The sequence below is a fragment of the Bombina bombina genome, chromosome 4 (genome assembly GCF_027579735.1).
Source record: "Bombina bombina isolate aBomBom1 chromosome 4, aBomBom1.pri, whole genome shotgun sequence".
NCBI classification, from domain to species: Eukaryota; Metazoa; Chordata; class Amphibia; order Anura; family Bombinatoridae; genus Bombina; species Bombina bombina.
Window position 1 is genome coordinate 1,084,455,431 of NC_069502.1, and position 17,515 is coordinate 1,084,472,945.

Below are 17,515 nucleotides of genomic sequence, written 5' to 3' on the forward strand. Positions count from 1 at the left end.
GCATGGACAGCCCGCTTCAAATCACCCCACAGATTTTCAATGATATTCAGGTCTGGGGACTGGGATGGCCTTTCCAGAACATTGTACTTGTTTCTCTGCATAAATGCCAGAGTAGATTTTGAGCAGTGTTTTGGGTCGTTGTCTTGTTGAAATATCCAGCTCGGGATAACTTCAACTTTGTGACTGATTTCTCAACATTATTCTCAAGTACGAACAGACAAATGATAACGGCACTCTCAAAGAGGAGTCCCCTATTTTAATTCACAGTATCAAATATAATGTAATACTCTTATAACTTCAATATTCTTAAGGGTAAAGGGTGCTGTACACTAAAGTAACTTGTACAAGAGAAGTAGTGTAAGAGTCACACTACAAAAGAGTGTACATAAATAGCAATTCGCAACTCTCAGTCATCAATCGGTTAAATTCTAGTTAAGTAGGTTGTACGAAGGTGATATGAAGGTTTTAAAAATTAACTTTTATTAGGTTAAGTAAAAAACAAATGTACCCATTAAAAACACAAAACACATAAAGCAGCAACCAGCCAATAATGAATAGCACTGTTAAATGGGTCCGTAAGTGTCTACACAGGCCTGACCAGTAGTCGGGAGGTGCTAATGGAAGGAGCTAGGTAAACCTCACTGATGCCCTAGGGTGTAGATACCATTATATGCTAATGAAAAACGCATTCCAGTGTGATCAGATATGTCGTTTGATGCAAAGTACCTCCCATATGGAGGGAAAAGGAATGTAACAAGGGTCTAAAAATACCTGTAAGAGGTGTAGGGGGCTGTAATGACCTTATTCCTACATGTAAGTGCCCTCTAAACTGGTCTGTATATAGATACCCTATGTAATTAACGGTACTGAGGTGTCAAATACTAGAGGGAAAACAACATATATGCACACTAGATCCGATTGTGTACTGGGTTATGTATAGCTAGTGAGTCGCTCACTCATAGTATGGTGGCCAGAGAGCACTGTCTTGTGTTAAACACTAATATAGATACCCACATACAGATCATGTGGCAAAGTAGTTGTGGTATAATGATACTATTCCTGTGTCAATACCTATATGAGATAGTGGAGATGCAGGATACTGTACTCAACATACGGTTATATTGGATATTTCCCTATTCAAGGTTAATTGCCTCACTGTTCAACTATGAGTCTAACAAATGTAGGTGGAAGTTTGTCATTGGGTGATTGTGGCAGTATTATGCTAACATCTCTCAGACATAATCTGCATACATTTATAAATGTCCTATAATACTGGTGTGGAAACCCTTGGTCAGCTACTGACATAGTTGAACCGGTAATGAATAGGTACTGGTCAATTAATATGTCCACCTCAGGGACATGGTTAGAGTACTTATAGCAGTTCAACTGAAATAGTTAACTATACAGGCTATCTGGTAGTGCTGGTAATATTATACCCGTATTGCTAATACGTTGCCCGTAACTATAGAGCAGTACAGCTAACTGTTAAATGATAGAAAGTTAACTCACAATAATGGACCTAGTGTGGTCCCTGTTAAATTATAAAATAGTGGATCCATTAATGGGGACAGGATTCCAGCATTTATAATAAAAATTATATCAGTATTTAAACTGGACAAGTTATTGAATAGAGGCAGCAGTATTACACTTCTAGCACTGAGACACTGCCCGCAAGTTATATTACTATCTATATATAGCTATAAAGTAGTCCACACAGTTGCCCACCATCTGAATATGTTGGCTATAATGAAATGCACAAGAGTCAGTCAAACACGCTGAGCACCAATGCTGGCGTATAAAACCCTGGATGAGTCTGTAAGCGTTAATAACAGTACTGAAACAAAATTAACGGTGTACCGCAAGTGTCTCTAAGACATGCCTGTTAGTACAATAAATAAGAAGTGCCCTCAGAGTCCCAGGCCCACAGATACCATAAGTTAAAAAATTAAAATATATATTGTAGTACAGCTGAAAATCTATGTAATGCTAGTTAAAATGAGAATCCCCTGATTTTCAATGATATCCAGGTCTGGGAACTAGGATGGCCATTCCAGAACATTGTACTTGTTCCTCTGCATAAATGCCAGAGTAGATTTTGAGCAGTGTTTTGGATCATTGGCTTGTTGAAATATCCAGCCCCGGCATAACTTCAACTTTGTGACTGATTCCTCAACATTATTCTCAAGTATCTGCTGATAATGAGTAGAATTCTTGCAACCCTCAACTTTAACAAGATTCCCAGTACCGGCACTGGCCACACAGCCCCACAGCATGATGGAACACATACCAAATTTTACTGTGGGTAGCAAGTGTTTGTTTTGGAAAACTGTGTTCTTTTGCCGCCATGCATACTGCCCCTTGTTATGACTAAATAATTAAATCTTTGTTTCATCTGTCCAAAGCACCTTCTTCCAAAATGAAGCTGGCTTGTCCAAATGTGCGTTTGCATACCTCAAGCGACTCTGTTTGTGGCGTGTGTGCAGAAAAGGCTTCTTCCGCATCACTCTCCCATACAGCTTCTCCTTGTTCAAAGTGCGCTGAATTGTTGAATGATGCACAGTGACACCATCTGCAGCAAGATGATGTTGTAGGTCTTTGGAGGTGGTCTATGGACTGTTTTTGACCGTTCTCACCATCCTTTGCCTTTGCCTCTCCGATATTTTACTTGGCCTGCCACTTCTGGCCTTAACAAGAACTGATCCTGTGGTCTTCCATTCCTCACTATGTTCCTCACAGTGGACACTGACAGCTTAAATCTCTGCGATAGCTTTTTGTAGCCTTCCCCTAAACCACAATGTTGAACAATCTTGGTTGTTTTGAGTCCCCCATGTTGCCTCTCTTAAGAGGCGAGTCAAAGAGAACAACAACTTGCAATTGGCCACCTTAAGTACCTTTTCTCATGATTGGATGCACCTTTCTTTGAAGTTCAAGGCTTAATGGGCTCACCAAACCAATTGTGTGTTCCAATTAATCAGTGTTAGGTAGTTATAGGTATTCAAATCAACAAAATGACAAGGGTGCCCAAATGTATGCACCGGTCTAATTTCGTTTTGATGCATATTGCACATTTTCTGTTAATCCAATAAACCTCATTTCACTACTGAAATATTACTGTGTCAGTTATTTGATAGATCAAAATTAAATTGCTGATCAAAACACCCAATTATTTATAAATGAAAATCATGGAAATGATCAGGGGTGCCTAAACTTTTGCGTACAACTGTATATAGACATATTTCCACTCAAATACATTTAAATATAAAAAATAATTTTTAATATTTAATAATGTGTTTTACTGTGTATTTACTATAAATAGTATACAGTCCAATGTTCTTCACATAGTTGAACATGTTCTTAGTATTTTTAAATATATATTCCTATATACTGTATATCTGTATATATCTATAACTGTATATATCATATAGGTATATAGGTATAGATATATATTTTACAAAAAATGAATCATATTTAAATATCTATTTAAAATTATAAAGAAAAGTGTCTTCTATTTGAAGAATATTGGCATTTAAAGTATTCATAACTACCATCAGGTTTAGCACCTGTTGGGTTTTGCACACATGCATGTACTCCAGACTTGACAGAAGTTATATTAAGGTGCATATTGTATACTGTATATTTAATCTCAAATATTAAATAGCTAAAATATTAAATATTATTTTTAATTATTAATAATTATTATAAAATATAGTTAAATATTATGATTTATTATAATTTTTAAGAACCTCTATAATAATTATTTATTTTTATTTATAAGATTTTTCAATATTTTATATAAATAAATACATAACACACCTTGATATAACTCCTGTCGGGTTTAGCACACATGCATTTGCACAAAACCGAGAGGAGTAAAACAATTCTTCATGTTAATTAACCCAAAGTTACTTATTAATATTTTAAATTCCTATCACTTGGTTATGAGTTTTGCGCTAAACAGGGTGCAAAAATAATGCAAAAACGTTTGTTATTTCACTCTCCATAGTGCTGCCATTACGAGTGAAAAACCTCCTTGTGCTGTGCGTTATGGTTTGTTAAGCTCTATACCGCACAAAAGCCAAGGGCTGATTTGACGTGCTCGTGCATGCTTTTCCCCATAGACATCAATGGGGAGAGAGTGTTAGAAAAAAAAATAACACCTGAAGTGCGGAATGGAGATCGCTGTAACGCAACCCCATTTATGTCTATGGGGAAAAAAAAATGAAGTTTAAATCTAACACCCTAACATAAACCCCAAGTCTAAACACCCCTAATCCACTGCCCCTGACATCACCGACAATTATAAAAGTTATTAACCCCTAGTCTACCGCTCCCCAACATCGCCGCCACCTAAATAAACCTGATCGGAACAGCCAATAGAATGCGAGGTCAATTCGATTGGCTGATTGGATCAGCCAATCGGATTGAACTTCAATCTGATTGGCTGATTGAATCAGCCAATCAGATTTTTCCTACCTTAATTCCGATTGGCTGATAGAATCCTATCAGCCAATCGGAAATTCGAGGGACGCCATCTTGGATGATGTCATTTAAAGGAACCGTCATTCGTCGTTAGTCCGTCGTGCTGGAAGGATGCTCCGCGCCGGAGGTCTTCAGGATGCTGCCGCTCTGCTCTGGATGGATTAAGATAGAAGATTCCGCTTGAATGAAGACTTCAATTGGATGGAAGACCTCTTCTGCCCCGCTTGGATGAAGACTTCAATCGGATGGAGGACCTCTTCTGCCCCGCTTGGATGAAGAATTCGGCTTGGCTGAGTGAAGACGACTCAAGGTAGGGAGATCTTCAGGGGGTTAGTGTTAGGTTTTTTAAGGGGGGTTTGGGTGGGTTTTAGAGTAGGGGTATGTGGGTGGTGGGTTGTCATGTTGGGGGGGGTATTGTATTTTTATTTACAGGTAAAAGAGCTGATTACTTTGGGGCAATGCCCCGCAAAAAGCCCTTTTAAGGGCTGGTAAAAGAGCTGATTACTTTGTAATTTAGGATAGGGTAGGGCATTTTATTATTTTGGGGGGCTTTTTTTATTTTATTAGGGGGCTTATATTAGGTGTAATTAGTTTAAACTTCTTGTATTTTTTTTTATTTTCTGTAATTTAGTGTTTGTTTTTTTGTATTATAGTTTAGTTTATTTAATTGTATTTGAGTTTAGATAATTGTAGGTAATTTATTTAATTAATTTATTGATAGTGTAGTGTTAGGTGTATTTGTAACTTAGGTTAGGATTTATTTTACAGGTAATTTTGTAATTATATTAACCAGGTAGCTATTAAATAGTTAATAACTATTTAATAGCTATTGTACCTAGTTAAAATAAATACAAAGTTGCCTGTAAAATTAATATCAATCCTAAAATAGCTACAATGTAACTATTAGTTATATTGTAGCTATATTAGGGTTTATTTTATAGGTAAGTATTTAGTTTTAAATAGGAATAATTTATTTAATGATAGTACATTTTTTTCGTTTAATTTAAATTATATTTAAGTTAGGCTGGTGATAGGATACGCAATTGACGTAAGGGGATCTGCGGTAGCCTCGAGTCGTGGAAAGAAAGTGAGCGGTAGACCCTTTCCTGCCTGACTCTAAATACCAGTGGGCATTAAAAAGCAGCGTTAGGACCCCTTAATGCTGCTTTTTAACCCTAACGCAGAACTCTAAATCTAGGTGATTACTATTATAATAAAATAAAAAAAAAATACCATTAACAAAATCTAAATGACAAATTAAAAAAAAAACTAACACTACAAAAACATTTAAAAAATCTAAAATTACAAACAATAATAAACACAAGATTAAAAAAAAAAAACACTAAGCTTCCAAAAATAATAAACAAAAATATCAAAAATAAAAACAATTACACCTAATCTAATAGCCCTATAAAAAACAAAAATGCCCCCAAAATAAAAACACCCCCAAGCCTAAAATAAACTAACAATAGCCCTTAAAAGGACATTTTGTAGGGCATTGCCCTAAGTTAAACAACTCTTTTACCTGTAAAAAAATACAAAGTCCCCCAACAGTAAAACCCACCACCCAACCAACCCCCCAAAATAAAAAACCTAACTCTAAATAAACCCTGAGCTACCCATTGCTCCTAAAGGGGCATTTGTATGGGCATTCAGGTCTTTTTCACTGTCCTAAAAAGGGCATTCAACTCTTTTACATTTTGCCCAAAGTCCTAATCTGAACAAAAAAACACCCCAAAAAATAAAAAGAATACCTAACCCCAGAATATCTACTCACGGTTCCTGAAGTCCGGATATTCATCTCCATCCAGGCGGCGAGAAGTCTTCATATAGGCGGTGACACCTTCATCCATCTCGGGGACGTCTTCTATCTTTATCCCGGAGGTGCGGAGCTATCCTGGAGGTCAATTCCATCCTGCGCGGAGCGTACTCTTCATACGGTCACCGCCATACACTGAAGTTGAATGCAAGGTAGCTGTTTCAAAATGGCGTACCTTGCATTCCTATTGGCTGATTTCATGCTTCAAATTCAAATCAGCCAATAGGATGAGAGATACTGAAATCCTATTGGCTGATTTGAACAGCCAATAGGATTTCAGTAGCTCTCAACTTGAGTGATCATGTGCTCTCTGAAGTAGAAATAGTGTCTTGAACAAGGTCCTATTATTTATTCCCACTACCAAAGTGGATGAATTCCAGAGATTTGTGAGAGCGTTTATAAGAATATTTTGGCCAAAGTACAAGAGCGAAAAGCCGGAGTACATTCATTCCTCAAATCAATAATATTAGTTATCAAAACTTTTACATGTTAACTGTAGAAATCTTGAACTGGAAAATTGATAAGAGGGAATGCAGGTCTAATTTAACAAGAAAAGAAGGGAATGCCCTTAAAACATTAAAGGATGAGAAATCCATTGTACTTAGCGAAGCGTGATTCGAAGATGATCCTAAATTACACTGATACTGATTATCGGACTGAGGATCTTAAACAGCTGGAATATACAGAAACATACAGACCATTAAATTGAATCCCACAAAGATTTTCAAACAACAAGTGGATAACATCATTGAACATACGTATAACAAAAAAATGATATCATGGATAAGTTAAGGAAATATCTGATGGTGGAATATCCGAGAATTCCGGTCTTTTATACCCTGACAAAAATCCATATATGCCTCCAATCACTGTCAGACAAGCCAATAGTTTCAGCTACTGGATCACTATTACAGCCCATTGCTACGTATATATGGATAGCCTAATACAGCCATTAGTTCAGAATACTAATTCCTTTAGATTGGATTCTTCTTCAATGATTTGGATTTTGAGAGAATTTCCTGAAGTTGATAAGGAAGAGCTGCTGGTGACACTTATGTATACTGTAATTCCACATAAAGAGGGTATATCAGCAATTTCTGTAGAATTGAGAAGAGACTCCTATATGGGATCTCCATAAGATTTGCTCCTGGAATTATTGAGATGGTGTCTTGAATTTAATTATTTCCATTTCAAATTTAATTTCTATCTTCAAATAGTATAGAAAGTCATGGGGTCAAATGTGGCCCCTGCTTATGCCAATCTCTTCATGGCACAAATGGAAACCACGGATACGGTATACTTCCAGGATAAAATGATTTCTCTGTTCAAAAAGTATATTGATGACCTCTTTATAGTGTGGACAGGATAACAAGACTCTCTTAAGGACTGGTACCTTTGTCTCAATGAGGTATGTTCAGCAGTGATGTTCAAAATAAACTATAATTCAGAGGCTATAGATTTCCTTGACCTTAACATATACAAAGAAAATAATAGACTATTAACTAAGAACTCACTGCCACATGCCATAAGTTGTCATCCAGCAGCCTTGAAAAAGGGCCATTCCACTATCACAAATGAATAGGGTAATCAGGAACAACTCTGAGGATGCTAAAAATGAATTACAATTGAATGAGATGGAACAACAGCTCTTGGCACGAGGATACAAAAAAAGTGCAATAAAAGAGAAATTAAAAGAAGACACACAGTTTTCTCTATTGAACACCCAAAGAACTCAGATAAACGATAAACGTCTTACTATGACCATGACTTATACTCTGGGAGATGAGAAATTGTCATCTACTATTTACATGCATTGACCAATACTTGAGACAGACAAGAGTTTGCCCTTCAATGGGCTGGGACCAGCTAGGTTTGTGCTGTACAGTGCTAGATCCCTATGGGATCATTTGTGCAAACTGGCCCACGAGAGAGCTATACACCTACAACCTGGTTAAAACAGAAAACAGGATGCTATAGGTGTCTGGGTTGCATGACCTGTAATGGCCTGTCAATGGGAAAATGTTTTTGTGATCCCTTTAAAAACAAATAGTTCTATCTGAAATATAGGGTCATATGTATCACATGTTACATTGTATAACTTTTACACTGTCCTTGTAGACTTTTTTTATGTTGGAAAATGGTTGATGATTTGAAAACATGCACGGCCAACCATATGGCAGCAATATGTGCTGCTATTGAAAAAGGGTATTCAGAACAGCCAGTGGCATGACATTTTGCTTTGGCAAAACATGGAGTGGCAGATCTAAAGTATATCATCATTGACCATATACCTCCACCCACTTGAGGTGGGGACAGGGCCAAGACTGTATTTCAGTGTGATGCCCGATAGACATATACTTTGGTACCCTAGTACAAAGGGGTCTAAACACTCACTTAGATTGGCACTGCTTTTTATGATATTATCTACTTTAGCCATACATCATTATTGGAAATTAACTACAACTATATTCTGCCTGGACATAACCTTTGGGTTTATTTAGGTTATTTTAATACAAAAAAAAAGTGCATCATGTGTCCTTGTGCAATGGTTATTGTATGATAGAGAGGAAATCTTCCTTGTTTTCTGTTATTCCCTCAGTATCTGCTTAGTATGTGTAACACATCCAGTTTATCCTCATCTTAATTTACTAATTCAGCTTAATTTATTCATTCTGGTTATCATATCCATTTGATCTATGTTTGAGTCACGTTGTGTTTTTCAGACCTTTAAATATGCAGTAATATTAGTAAGGGATTGTAAAGCTATACAGCACTTCTGAATTCAGTTACCTTATAACTTAGTGCAGCTTAGAATGGAATATAAGTAACTTAAGTACACAGTAATATGTGTATGTTACACCTTTAGATTGTTAACACTCTGGGTAAGTATTAACCATATCAGAAAGGTGTTTTTATATTAAATGTCCCAGCAGGGAGGTATAACATGAACTCTTATAGAGAGTGAAATAGTTAAAGGAATCCTTCCAGAGCGGATGTCAAAACTAATAAATCCGCAAATAACAATTATGGAGGCTGAATGACAAGGAGAGAAAGTTAATGACAATAATAGTCGTTATATTGCTAGAAGAAATAACTCAGTTCAAGATTGCTATAATTCACATAATTTACAAGTCCCAATGTTGCAGGTTAAGTGATGAACTTCAGATATTATTGTTAACTTGAATCCGGTAGTGAATCAACCTGCTCAGAGAACGGCAAGGTGCAGTTGGTGTTGCGCTCTGTCTGACTACAGCTGAGCTACCATGGCGTGTGATGTCAGAGGTGGAGGGACGGCTGAAAGCCGTGACGAGTCAGCGCTAGCAGTTGAAGAAAAGGTTAGTAAATATACTTGAAGCAGAATTATATCAGTTTAGAATTCACTGAGGCAGGAGGTGATGAATGTAGAGAAGTTGATTCAGGAAAATCAGATTTAGACAATAACGAAGGAACTTGCAAAACACACTGAGAGTAGCAAAAGTTCAGCAGACATTAGTTAAAGCAAAGGCAACACGGATGTTATCCAAATGAGAGAGAGAGTAATTCCTTTGCAGGAGTTGAGATAAACTTGATCCTTGATATCAGAGGATTATAGAAACCCACGGAGTTCAGGAGCTTAGGTAGAGATGAACTAAAGAGGCAGTCAAACAAAATACTAAGCACAAAATGAGAGGTGTGCAGGTGTTTTGTAAGGGGCGTATGCAATTGATTGGTGTAAGAATCATTAAAGCTGAATACACAAAGGAAATATCCTGACAGGACCCCCTCCTCAGGCAAGCTGTCCCACAGCTTGTGGTCGCGGACGATCAGGAAATCTTCGGTGGAACTGAGCCACCAGACGAGGAGCGTTAAGGTTAGAAGAAGGTTCCCAGCTGTCCTCCTCTGCAGAACAGTTCTTACAACGAACTAAATACTGCAAGAAACCCCTATAGTACCTGGAGTCTAGGAGAGAATTAACCTCATAAACATCAGGATCTTGAGTATCCAAAGCTGATGGTAGCACTGGCACTGTGTTTCTAGTCAGAAGGTAGGGTTTGATCAAAGAAACATGGAACGTCGGATGAATCTTTAAGCTAGGTGGTAAATGGAGGGTGACAGCATTGTCATTGACGATTCTTTGAATCTGAAATGGTCCACAGAATTTTTGCGTTAGTTTCCTAGAAGGAACTTGTATCCTCAAATTCTTGGTAGACAACCATACTTTGTCTCCTACTTTGTAAGGAGGGGGTTCCCTTCGACGAAGATCGTAATAATACTTTTGTGTTGTTTGTGCTTTTTCTATGTTCTCCTTAATGAATCTGAAGTTGTCAAGAATATTATTGCATAAGTCATCCACAATAGGTGAACTGGAAGCAGTGGAGGAAACAGAATCAAAACTGGGATGAAATCCATAATTAGCAAAAAATGGTGAGAGTTTAGTTGATGAGTTAGTTAAATTATTGTACGCAAATTCAGCTGTGGACAGGAAAGCAGACCAATTATTTTGTTGATATGAGCAGAAACACCGAAGGTATTCATCCAACCATTGGTTGAGTCTTTCAGCCTGTCCATTAGCCTGTAGGTGATATGAAGTTGTATAATGATGGTCTATTTTAAGTGAAGAACAAAGACTTTTCCAGAAATGTGAAGTAAATTGTGATCCCCTATCTGATATTATTATTTTGGGGACTCCATGTAGTTTAACGATGTTATCCAAGAATAAAGTGGCTTTTTTGAGGAACTAGGCAATTTATGAAATGGTAAAAAGTGTGCCATTTTAGTAAATGTGTCGATAACTACCAGTATAGTAGTATAGGTTTTCGATGGTGGTAATTCAACAATAAAATCCAAAGCAACTTGTTGCCAGGGTTTAGTGGAAGTGGGTAGAGACATAAGCAATCCATAAGGAGATTTTCTTTCAGTTATTGAGACTTGACAGATAGCACAGGTATTAACATATTCATGAACTGTGTTGAACATATTAGGTCACCAGTATTTCCTTGAGAGTAAGTCTACAGTATGTTTAACACCTGGATGTCCAGCAAGAGGAGAATCATGGTTTTGTTCTAGTAGCTGAATTCTGATTTCTTCAGGAATATAAATTTGGTCTTTGTAGTAGTATAAACCATCTTTGTAAATCAGGTCTTTGTATTTAGTTGGAGGTGATAGGTCGGTATATTTTTGGACCTCTTTAAGAAACATGGAAGTAAACCCTAGGAAACGTTCACTTGGTATAATGCATGTAGGGTTCTGAGTGTCACTGTGAGTAGTTTCATGGCGTGAGAGAGCATCTGCTTTACCATTTTTGCACGCAGGTCGGTAAATTATTTGAAAATCAAACCTGGAAAAATATAAACTCCAACGTACCTGTCTGCTTCATAGGGTTTTGTTGTTTTGCAGATATTGTAAGTTTTTATGATCAGTAAAGATTATAATTGGATGTAAGGCTCCTTCTAAGAGATGTCTCCAGGATTCAAGTGCCTTACGGATGGCAAGCAACTCCTTATCGCCTATAGCATAATTCTTCTCGGCTGAAGTCATTGCTTTGGAAAAGAATGAAATGGGATGTAAAGAATCTGTAGGCGAGACTTGTTGTGAAAGAACTGCACCTATTGAATGATCAGAAGAGTCAACCTCAAGGATGTATTGTAGGTTAACGTTTGGAAACTTCAAAATAGGGGCAGTAGTGAATAAAGTTTTTAACATTTGAAAAACCTTAGTATGAGTTGAAGTCCACTTGAATGGAACAGTAGATCCTGTAAGCTGTGTAAGAGGTCGAACAATTTTAGAAAAATCCTTAATACATTTTCGATAGTAATTTGAAAATCCCAGGAATCTTTGTAATTCCTTTCTATTTGTGGGAGTAGGCCAATCTTCAACTGCTTCAACCTTTTCAGTCGGCATTTGTATACCTGATGGTGAAACAGTATATCCCAAGAATGATATAGTAGTATTATGGAAAGAGCATTTTTCCGGTTTGGCATACAATTTGTGAACTCTTAACCGTGCTAAGACCCATCTGACATGTTTGATGTGCTCTTCAAAATTGGTTGAGTATATAAGTATATCATCAAGATAAACCACCATACACACGTCCAGCAAATCCCGAAAGATGTCATTAATGAAATGCTGGAACGTGGCAGGGGCATTACATAGGCCGAATGGCATCACTAAATATTCAAAGAGACCATATCTGGTCCTGAAAGCAGTGAGCCATTTGTCGCCCTCACATATACGTATGAGATTGTATGCACCACGGAGGTCAAGTTTTGAGAAAATGGTAGCATTAGTCAATCTTTCAATTAGCTCTGGTATTAGGGGCAAAGGATAACGTTTTTTCACTGTACATTTATTTAGTTCTCTGTAGTCTATTATGGGTCTTAATGTCTTGTCCTTATTTGTAATGAAAAACATTCCTGCGGCTGTTGGAGAAGTGGAGGGTCTTATAAAACCCTTACGTATATTTTCTTGTAAGTATTCTTTAAGATGAGTGAGTTCAGGCTGGTTTAACGGATACAAATGTCCAACCGGTAATACTGATCCTGGGATCAATTAGATTGCACAGTCGTAGACTCGATGGGGTGGTAAGGTCTCAGCTTCAACCTTACTAAAGACATCTCTAAAATCATTGTAATAGGTTGGTAATTTTAATGTATCAGTGGATGTGAGGAGTAAATCTTGTTGTGGGAAACAGGTGTTTTTGCAATAGGATGACGTGAATGAGGGTTCTAGAGTATTCCAATTGATTGTGGGATTGTGCAACTGCAACCATTGAAGACCTAAAACAACTGGAAAATGGGGTGAAGGAATTATATCAAATGTTATAATTTCTGTATGCCCTGCTGTAGTTGTAGTAAAAAGAGGAACTGTGTGATGAGTAATGGGTCCAGTAACAAGAGTGGAGCCATCAATAACTTTGAGAAAAACAGGCATACTCTTTTTCACAACAGGAATTTTATTGAGACTAACATATGTAGCATCTATAAAGTTGCCGAAGGCTCCAGAATCGATTATGGCATTGGTCTTCAGTCTGTTAAGGTCCCACTGTAGTAAAAGAGACAGATTGCAATAAGTTTGGGTTAATTCAGAATTGTGTGACTTATACAGAAAAGTAGACTTACTCTTTTTATTCTTGCGGAGAGTTGGACAGTCAGTGACTGTATGATTGGGATTGGCACAGTACATGCATAGTCTCTGCAATCTACGACGTAATCTTTCTTCTGCTGATAAGGGTCCTCTTAACATGCCAATTTCCATTGGAGTGCTTCGCTCAGTAGAAGAGCTAGGATCCATAGAACGAGCAAAAGGTTGTACTTTCTGCTGTACCTTGGTGTGTTGCCGCTCAGCCTTCCTTTCTCGCATCCTGCTATCAATTTGAGTAGCTAGTTTCATTAATCCATCTAAAGTGTCTGGCAATTCAGTGCGTGCAAGTTCATCTTTTAAAGTCTCAGAAATTCCAAGTCTAAACTGATTCCTGAGAGACACTAAACTCCAAGATGAATCTGTTGCATACAATTTAAATTCACTTATATAGTCTTCAACTGTTTTTTTACCCTGTTTTAATTGCCTCATTTTGGTCTCTGCTGAAAGCTGAATGTCAGTGTCAGACTATAATTCATCCATAGCATGGAAAAAAATCACTAAAAGAATTCAATATAGGTGAATTTGATTCACAAAGCTGGTCTGCCCAAGTTCTAGGTTCAGCCTTCAAGTAAGAAATAGTGGTTAAAACTTTCACATGGTCTGTAAGGTATGTTCTAGGTTTTAGATTATACAGTAGTCCACAGGCATTTTTAAATTGCCTGTAATGTTTTCTCTCACCAGAAAACGTTTCTGGTAAACAAACTTGTGGTTCAGAAGGAGTACTGTGTTGCTCTTTAGAATCTTTGATTAATTCTCTTAACACTTGATTTTCTATTTGTAAATCTAAGATGGCTTGTCCCATCTGGTCCACCTTTTGGGACAAATTGTATACAACCTGTGGAAGGTCTGGTTGTTCCATCCTGTTTTAATCTCTTTATAGGCTTAGTATTATGTAAAGCTATACAGCACTTCTGAATTCAGTTACCTTATGACAGTGGAGGGCCCTCTAGTGGTGTCACAGTTCAATCAGAATCTGCTTAATAAAAGGACCAAATGTGCAGATTAATAATTTGTACTTTTCATGCTTCTTCAGTAAATAAAGTTTATTTGTTCCTAGATGAATCATTAAACTAAAAATACTGTTTAGTGATATGATTCACCTAGAATTTAATTTACCACCTTGTAGTTGTATGTTGTTTAGCTTTTACAAACACAAAACTACTGTGTGGATTTAAATATAACTTATTAAGTAAGGTATGGAATGTCATCAAGTAATGAGGATTGGCAAAATATGACTATTAAGGAAACTCTTTGGGGTGATAGAAACTTTCCTATAGATAATATTATCATATGTGAATGCACTGCATCAGCTAGTGAACAGTATAAGTACAATTGAATAACTTGGTAAAAGTTCCGGTAGAAATTGTTAACTTCTTATCCTTATAAAAGTTTATGTACAATATTGCAACAAAAGTACTTTAGGCAGAACAAGTTGAATAGTTGTTTATCCAAAGAAGTAAGTACTTACACGCAGTGAAGAGAGGGAGAGGAGCCTCAGGCTGCAGCAGCGGCACTAGTGTGTTTGAGCGCGAAGTCCGTTCACAGATGGAGGTGGTACTGAGGCGGAGCAATCCAGAGACAGCGTAAGCTGTCAGAATTCTGTATCACAGGAAGAACTAGTAGGAGGAGGCTTGGTAGAATCCCAAACAGTAAGGAAACTCAATTTCAAGCAATGAAGGAAAGAACTAAGCTCCTTATAAAGGAAGCTAGGCAACCACAATTAAAGGTACAGTGCAAGAGGTTCACTATATGACAAGTGGGCCTGTAACAACATTAAGGGATTACCAACTTGAAGTCTGGAGAAATGCTAAGTTGTGTTTGCTACAATGCTGCAAGTGAGGAGGAGGAGGTGTTTGTGCTTACCTTTATAGGGTCCTGCAGCAGTGAGTTCAGCCTCTTTCGGTTTCCAGACTTCAAGGAGAAGGTTTTCCCGCCCACCCGTCCCCTGGAAGAAGTGAATGGCAACAACGATGCGGCTGAGTAGGGTGAGTTGGCTCGGCTGGGGTAGGTTTAATTGAGCTAGCCCGCAGTAAGACCGAGTCTTTAATGTAGCCATCCACCCCTGGCAGTTGGGTTGCATGATTCGGCTGACAGGGGTCGCCTTACTGGGTTGGTTGGATATGCCTCAGCAGGCGGGTGGTCAATGCCCTGGGGAGCGGGCACAAAGAGAGAAGAGTGACGGTCCTGAAAAAGGGAGGAGTTATGCCAGGCGCCGGTCTGGGGGTCCTCTCCCTCGCGATTGAACCGAAGATCTCTCAACATCACAGCTCTCTCTGCGTGCCATGGGGCGTGACAGCCGGGTGTCACGCTGCAAGTATCGGAAGGGGCCTTGACCATCTGCTAGTAGGGGCTAGGATAGGGTGAGATGCCGCCAATGTTTATGATGAGTACGAACTTGTTGCCAAGTTTCGTTGTTAGGTTGATTAAGTGCCTAAGGGTAATTAGGATAACGCTTAGGCACTAGTTTAAAGCATTTATTTTAATAAACGTGAACCGTGACCGGTTCTTTCTCCCAAACAATTGTGTGTTGTCTTATTTATTATAGATAAGGTTTTAGACAGTAAGGAGGACAGAATAGGTGGTTTATACCTTATAACTTAGTGCAGCTTAGAATGGAATATAAGTAACTTAAGTACACAGTAATATGTGTATGTTACACCTTTAGATTGTTAACACTATGGGGAAGTATTAACCATATCAGAAAGGTGTTTTTATATTAAATGTCCCAGCAGGGAGGAATAACATGAACTCTTATAAAGAGTGAAATAGTTAAAGGAATCCTTCCAGAGCGGATGTCAAAACTAATAAATCCGCAAATAACAATTATGGAGGCTGAATGACAAGGAGAGAAAGTTAATGACAATAATAGTCGTTATATTGCTAGAAGAAATAACTCAATTCACATAATTTACAAGTCCCAATGTTGCAGGTTAAGTGATGAACTTCAGATATTATTGTTACCTTGAGTCCGGTAGTGAATCAACCTGCTCAGAGAATGGCAAGGTGCAGTTGGTGTTGCGCTCTGTCTCACTGCAGCTGAGCTACTGTGGCGTGTGAGGTCAGAGGTGGAGGGACAGCTGAAAGCCGTGACGAGTCAGCGCTAGCAGTTGAAGAAAAGGTTAGTAAATATACTTGAAGCAGAATTATATCAGTTTAGAATTCACTGAGGCAGGAGGTGATGAATGTAGAGAAATTGATTCAGGAAAATCAGATTTAGACAATAACGAAGGAACTTGCAAAACACACTGAGAATAGCAAAAGTTCAGCAGACATTAGTTAAAGCGGAAAAAAGGCAACACGGATGTTATCCAAATGAGAGAGAGAGTAATTCCTTTACAGGAGTTGAGATAAACTTGATCCTTGATATCAGAGGATTATAGAAACCCACGGAGTTCAGGAGCTTAGGTAGAGATGAACTACAGAGGCAGTCAAACAAAATACTAAGCACAGAATGAGAGGTGTGCAGGTGTTTTGTAAGGGGCGTATGCAATTGATTGGTGTAAGAATCCTTAAAGCTGAATACACAAAGGAAATATCCTGACAGGGATGAAGCTATAAATTTGACGTAAGTAATACTGCAGTAAACAGTAAAGTACAAAATATGGATATGGAATACTGGATTAGGCATCTCCTTGCCTATTATTGGTTAATGTTTATTATTGTAGTATTGGTCATTGCTGCAATGTGTCTTGTTTTTAAATGTCACTACACATGCACCTAGATTACGAGTTTTGCGTTAGAGGCTGTGCGGTGCTAACGAGCAGTTTTCCCTCACCGCTCACTTACCTACAGCGCTGGTATTACGGATTTTCAGAAACCCGTCGTTAAAAGACTAGAAGTGAGCGTTGAGCAAAATTTTGCTCATTACCGCACTCCAATACCAGCGCTGCTCAGTGGAGGCTCCTCTATAGGAGCACTTGAGCACGTGAACCCCCTGACCCCTGATGCCCCCTGACCCCTGATGAACAAAAAAACAAAACAAAAAAAAAGAGTGAGAAATAAAAAAAAAATATTAAATTTTTACATTTTATGCTGATTAAATAAAAAAATTCTCCAGGCTCAACTGCAGTTTTAAGGAAAAACATTAAAATTGCCTTT